The sequence below is a fragment of the Helianthus annuus genome, chromosome 9, assembly GCF_002127325.2.
Source record: "Helianthus annuus cultivar XRQ/B chromosome 9, HanXRQr2.0-SUNRISE, whole genome shotgun sequence".
Classification (NCBI taxonomy): Eukaryota; Viridiplantae; Streptophyta; class Magnoliopsida; order Asterales; family Asteraceae; genus Helianthus; species Helianthus annuus.
Window position 1 is genome coordinate 4,331,333 of NC_035441.2, and position 7,647 is coordinate 4,338,979.

A 7,647-nucleotide genomic window follows, 5' to 3' on the forward strand; every position below is an offset into this window, starting at 1 on the left:
TGAAATTTTCAACCACCCCCCTTAGAAAAAAAATTTGATGAATTTATAAAAAATAAAAAATTTAAAACACTGATTATTATTATTAATATATAAGTATATAATACAATTTATATATTTATTCTTTAACTACTTAATTACTTAACTCAATTTACAATCTATTTTTATTAACCCAAATTTCCAAGCCCAAACCCAACCCAAATATTTTGAACTAAATAAAATAACCCAAACCAACCCACCCATTCGGCTTCCAAAATCCAAATCCCGCCCCAAAAAAGACGCCCAGCGACAGCAGAAGCGACTCACAACCGGACGAGTTTTTTGGCCGGGAAATTCAGAATTCCCACTGTTCCGACCATAATTACACCGGATTCCGACTTAGAAGGGGTATCCTTTCTTTATTGATTTTTTTTTTTTTTTTGTTGTTTTATATGGTGATTAGAATAAAATATAGATGTATAAGGGTTTGATATTTTTATGTTTTTTATGGTTTTTTTGGTAGTTCACTTGTTCTAGACTTGTAGTTAATGATTTTGTTGATAACTAATCAACATTTAAAACTAGGGCTGCAATGTTTAAAGATTAAAATTGAAAAATATGGACTATGGTTGAGCATGATTTTTTATTTTGTTTAAAGGGGCTGTTTGGTAGCCTCTTAATGACCATTCAGATACTACAATGGTTTAAAACATCTAAATGAATAAGAGGTAACCTCAAGTCTCAATGGTTAAGAGGTAACCTCTAAATGGTAAATCGTCACATTCTTCTACATTCTCACTGGTAAAATTCTTAATGGTTCCATTAAGAGGTAGCCTCTTAATAACCATTCAAAGACTACCAAACAGCCCCTAAGTGTTTAGTTTTGTTTTATGAACTTATGAAGCGATTTATATGTGATAAGAATCATGAGGGTGAAAATTTCCAAGGGGTTTTGGATAGATATGTGAATCGAACCATAAACGATTTATATGTGATAGGAACCATGACCAATTTATATAGAGAAAGACTTGCTTAAGAAAGTATTTCTAGACAGGGTCGGCCCAAGGGTAAGCCAAATAAGGCTTGGGCCTTGGGCCACCAAAACTATAGGGCCTCCATAATTTGATGAAACCACAATCCATTTATAAAAGATTTAGGGTGTGGGTTATCAACAGCTTGATGGTTGGTAGTGTAGTGGTTTTGTGTATGTATGGATGTTGGTGAGACCTGGGTTCGAATCCCTGGTTCACCATTTTTTTTCTTGTTTTTAAATTTTAACACAATCTCTCAAATAATTACACTTGGGCCCTTCAAGTTTAACTTTCAATCACATACATTTTTCGGGAAAAAGGCCACAAGATTTTGTTTCGCCTTAGGCCATCAAAATGATTGAGCCGGCCCTGTTTCTAGATTATGTTTTGGATATATTTCAAAAAATGAAAACCCGTATGGCACAATTTTAAATATATTTGTAATGACGTTTGACAGGTTTTTGATGATTATATAAATTTTAGTTTGATTTTCTTTTGTTTTACATGACCCATATAAATTTTAGTTTGATGTTCTTTTGTTTAACATGACCCAACCCGACCCGATTCAACCCGCTATATAAACCGATTTTTTTATATAGTTAGGGTCCTAAAATCGTTAAAAAATATTCCACACACTCATGAAAAGTTTTATGAGTCGCCACTAAACTTGTGTTTATTTATCTTTTTTTTTCTCCTAATCGGTTATTTATAATTAACAAACTCGGTTTATATATTTACATCGAGATTAAATAAATAAGAAAACGAATGAAATGATTGAAGAATGATAATTTAAAGCTATTGAATAAATTTGTTGGAAATTCGAAGGTGTTAAAGATTAAATTTTGAGAATTTTCAAAGTGAGTTCACGACTTCACGTTGGAGATAGGTTACTCATCAGCTCATATGAATTTCTCATTTCCTTGTATATTTTAGTATTCTATAATATAATTTAAGGCTTGCATAATTTAATATTATTATTGTTAACTTACTATTTGGTATAAATGTAACATTGGGCTGCAAGTCTACAAAATTAGGTTAACTTATCGAGCCAAAAGCTAGCTCGTGCTCAATACAAGGTGCAGCTCGAATCGGACATTATGAGCCTAGCAAACTTACCTTGTATTCAGGGCCCGGCCCAAGCCCAAGCCAAATGAGGCTAGGGCTTTAGGCCCCAAAATCTATAGGGCCTCAATTTTCCAAAAGAAAAAGTTATAAGTGTAACATTGGGCTGCAAGTCTACAACAGGTTTGTGACATAGTAAGCTAAAAGGCATTAATTGAAATTAATTTGCTAGTTGATTAATCCAGAGAAAGTGTAACATTATATTCGACTGCAAGTCTACAACAAGCTTGTGTGGGTTTTTTTTACAATCCAAAGAAAGGCCCCGAATTTGTAACAAGCTTTGGGCCACCAAAATGGTTGAGCCGCCCTGCTTGTATTGTAGATGGTTAGAGTCCGAGTTGATATTGGCTTGGTTCGTTTCAGACCTATACCCATAATTGTAACGGGGTGTTCTTATATGTGTTTTTTTTTTTCATGTTCAAGAACCTATGCTTATTTCTTCTTTCTAATGTACACTAAATTTACAATAATCTATAATAAAAGATGTTTGGGTCAATAATTTTCTTGTTGTACAAATAACATTTGCTAAAGTACTTAGATTTACTTTTCTTTGAGGTTTTTAACGCATTCTTTAGTGACTCCTTGAATCCATTCATTAAAAGCATTAACATCTTTGTCCTCACCATCCGAATCTAAGAAGCAATCGTTGCACGCTTCGATATCAGCAGCAATACCACTAATATCCATATTCGCCGTTTCAAGGTCTTGATTGTTGATGCTTTCAATGCTTATTTTGACACCATCAATCGCGTCTTCCAAATTTTCATCGCATTGCGTGAGGCATTTTTTTGATGCTTCTGATCCGGACCCCGCTTGTCGTTTTGCAAGGATCGCTTTGAAGTCCTCGATTTTACGTTCGATTCCTTCTAGTTGTTTGTTTGCAACCTTAGCTCCCTCGCTTTGTAGTGTGACCGCTGCCTTTTGTACACCGATATCAGGTAACGAGAGTTCAAAAAGTTCAGAACTAGATAATGGGTTGTCGGCTGTGAGATCTGAGAGGATGGTGGTAGGCGCAATCGTAGGGGACACCTCATCCTCGATAGGGGACGGGGCAGGGGCAGAGGTACGGGCTGAAGTTACCTTAGGACATTGTGTAAATAAGAAGAGCGCGAAAATGGAAACAAGATTCAAAGTGCGCTTCATGCGGGTCATTGTTTTTAATCTTGGCCTTGTTTGTGATTCTATGAAAGATAATGAATATGAACTTGAGGAATTCGTTTGATACTCCTTTAAGGATTGGTGATTGTTATTTGTAACAAATTTTCTAAAAATGGAAGTGTCATGGTTAAGGATACGAGGTTGAGGATCTTCTTGTTTGTGGTCATTATTGACTAAACAAATTTTACCTTTTATGATGTTTTTATATGAATTAACGGTTAACACTAGTTATACATGACTTTCTCTATCAATTTCATGTTTGAATCTCGTTTTTTAATGGTTTGTAATACGAATTACTAAAATTTGGAAATTTGTATTATGGAAAATTTTACCTGTTAACAAAATTTGGAAAAATTTATATTAATCGGGTTTTAAAAACCGGTTCATTGTGGCCGATTGAACCGGTTAAACCGGATGCCGGAAGCTTGGCCGGCACAAAACATACCGGTAAACTGGGGAACGGCAAGGAAGCTGTACCGTCAGTAAATTGGGTTATACCGGTTTAAATAGTACCGAACCAAATGTTAAAGTTGGGGCGTTTAATCTTTTATGGACTCAAAAAGGTGACAATTCACCTTCTTAATAAAATCTAGCACCCAAAAAGGTACCAATAATAAGTTTTTGGATTATCTATATACTATATAAAGCATCTAATAAATAGTAATTAAACACTATAAAAGAAGCAACTTAATTATGCATATATGAGTTGTAATGTTTGCTTTGGGAGTGTTTCAAAAAAAAAAAGAAAATTTTTTTTTTTAACCCTAAAGTTTTAATGTTTAACAATTTAAGTTTAAACTTCTAATCTTTGTTTTTTTTAACCCTAAACTTTTAATCTTTGACAATTTACCCTAAAGTTTTATTCTTTGACAATTTAAATTTAAAAATTTTAATCTTTGTTTCCTTTTAACCCTAAAGTTTTAATCTTTGACAATTTAAGTTTAAAGTTTTAATCTTTGGTAATTTAACCCCTTTGATTAATTTGATTTTTTACTTCTAATTCACTAATTCAAAAGTTTCTATCTTTTGCGATTTAACCATTTTGATTTTTTTTACTTATGTGTTTTAATCTTGGCTTTGGGGGTTTTTCAAAGAAAAAATGGTTATGGATATGGTTGTTGTAACCTTCGCTTTGGGGGTTTTTCAAAAAAAAATTGATTTTTTACTTTTCACCCAAAAGTATTTCATATATTACTTTTAACTCAAAACTATTTGTTTTTTTTTTACTTTTAACACAAAACTTTTTATCTTTTGCAATCCATCCTCTCAACTTTTTTTGCTTTCAACTTTGTTTCTTTATAGTTTTCATTTTCCGCAAATTTTTCGCTTTATGCTTCGTTCTAAATTTTGTGACTTAACACATCGCAACGTGCGTCTTTGGTTTAGCGTTTTCACGTTTCGTTCTAAATTTTGCGAGTTAACACGACGCAACGTAACGTGTTCAACTTAGCGTGCGTCTTTGGTTTTTTACTTCGTCTATTTTTTTCCCGTTTGACAGGTTCAACGTAACGTGCGCATCCTAAATTGACTTAGTTATAACTAAAGAATCCCCGCCGCATTGCGGCGGGTCGTAATTCTAGTTTACAACAAAATTTTAAGATGGCAGCCCAAAAAACAATAACAAATCTCCATTTTTAACACTTTTTCTTCCCATTAGCTACCCCTCTCTCCCTCAACTTATACCTAAAAACCAGTATAATTGAAGAGGAGAAAGAAACGGTGGATACAACTATTAATGAAATCAATTAGGTTAGATGATTGATATTAATTAGGATTGATGAACGAAACGTGATCGTTATCTTCACTTCATTCATCCTCCCATTATATTCCCAAACAAAGGTATTATAAAGGGAGAGATGGGCATCAGTAACCTGTATGGAGACGAATCGGTTGAGCTCTAGCCTTGAGTCGGTTCCTCATGGAGGGGAAGAGGTTACTGATTAATAGGTCTTCAACCAACAAATCGAACCTGATGAAAACGATTCGAATATCGATTGGAGACGAAAGCAATTCTTTTTTGTACATTTGCTTTATATTTCGAATACATTTGCTTTCTTTTTTGTAGATTTTGTAAATTATTTTTATAAGAAATTCTGCAGGTATATACATAACGTATTACTTGTATGACATTTTTGCTCAACTGAAGTGTTGGTCACAGTAATCATTTTATGGTCTGGAGTAGGTTACTTGGGATGAACCAACTGCTGGTGAAAGGCGTAACCGTGTATCGATTTGGGAGATTGATCCCGTGTTACTGCTTCTTTTTTATGTGCCCGACCCCACCATTTTTTCAAGGGAAACGACCTAGACAACAAGGAATGTTTGGTGATGAGTCAACGGATTTTGACAATATATTCACGAGAACCATGCCGTGGCTCGGTGAAAGATGTGTGCGTTAATGAACCGGGACTGAGTTAAGCCCACTGGATGAACATGAAGCAAAACCGTCTTTGGTTTTTGCGGACAAGGCTTCACGGAAGGGTAAGTTTTATATAAAGAAACTGAAGGGGGAAAGTATTAGAGACATATGTAGTGGAACAAACATTTTACTTTTTTACTTCTAATGTGTTTAACTTAATTTAATGTCCGGAAGAATCTTTGGCTGCTTGAGTATTATACTTCGCCAACACTAACACCCGGACAAGATCCTTGTTAGCATGTTTGGTATATCATTATCCAATGCCATCCTCATAATTTGTATAGCCTTTGGTTGGAACATTCAAGGTTTGCTCTGAATCGATAGCTTCCAGATGGGTTTTTAAGGGTTTATTTGTTAAGTCATGTTGCAAGTTAAATTTGATATTTTGTCTGCTTAGCATTTGGTTTAAATATTCATGTTTTGAATCAAATTAACTAATTTCATATGGGTTTTTATTGTTTTTTTATAATTCTTGTTGCAGGTTAAATTGAGTATTCTGATTGCTTAGCTTTAGGTATGAATATTCAAGAAACTGCTTCCATGGTGTGTGTAAACAACACAGTTTAGATCCAATGGTGTGGGGTGGATCTCTTAGCTACTATGGCTTCGTTTTATTTTAATGCCAAAAAAGAGAATGATTACTAGAGAAAAAAGACATTTGTTTCTATTTCATCATTATTTCAGTGTAATTACGACATTTAATTATCATAGTTAAATGAATATATAGATAAGATCTCTCTATAGGCATCATGACTAGCACTACAGAAAAAAGGATGGGCTTCTCAAGAAGACTTTTGACAAGGCCTTAGTGTTGACTTTTTGTTTGTTAGAGAAAAAGACTTTTTTGTTTGTTGGAGCTCCACGGGTCGTTTAAACTTTGCGGACTTATAAAATGCCAATTAAACTTGACTACTTTCGTTTTATGTTAAACATGTTATTTCATTCTTTTTTAGCAAACATTATTATTAGCTTGCAATATATTCCTTTTTAGTGGCATTTTATCGAGTGGAACTCGGACAACTTCTGTTGTGAAACCGCCTCATTAAGTACGACACTCGCTATTTTTTATTCTTATCCAAGGGTAAAAATAAGTTTCTGAAAATAGTTTTATCGTCATCATGTTATCCAAGGTAAAACTTAATTCTCAGTTCCACATTATATAATTGCGCAACATTTATGCTTAATCGTTAATGATGGGCAACCAGTAGCGCCGTCAACATGATGATCTCTTATGGTTGGTGTTTGGAGTAGCAACACTTGGGTACCAGGGGTTGCCAAGGCGAACCAGCGGTAACATGGTAGCTCTGTGGTGAATGGCGGTATCATCTGCAAATATTATCTTAGTATCTTACATTCATTGTTCTTGATTTCAGATTGAAATTGTGATGGCACTGAATGAGCAATATGATAAAGCGAAAGCTGATGCAATCACATCGAAGAAAACGAGTGCCCAGCCTAAGGTTAGTCTTTCTTTCATTCTTTCCATCGTATCACTAAATGTAAAACCCAATTCTGTTGTTTCGGTGGCATCCCTACTTGTACCTTATCCCCAAGTCCGAACCCTTGAATTGTGTCTTTTGGCCTACTAACCAGTTTATTTCTTGTTATTGCAATAGGGGTATTTTGGGCATTTTGGGTTGGGACAGGTTCATTCGAGAGAACCATTGGATACAGGTGATGTCCGTTCTGGTTTACCGGGTTGCTGATAAAATTGTGATTCGGATGTTTCTGGATCTTGGTCACATATATAAGCTATGGGTTAAGAGCTGGACGCATCAGGGTAGGCATTTAACGAATGATCCTTGTTCTTTCTTGCTGCTGTATGATATGGCTGCAGATGCAAAGTGGAAGGCCCAGAATAGGGCGTCTTGGATTTGGAAGGACCAGAAGAATTCTCCGGTTCTGTTTCGTACCATATGGCTGCTGTTATTAATGGCTGTT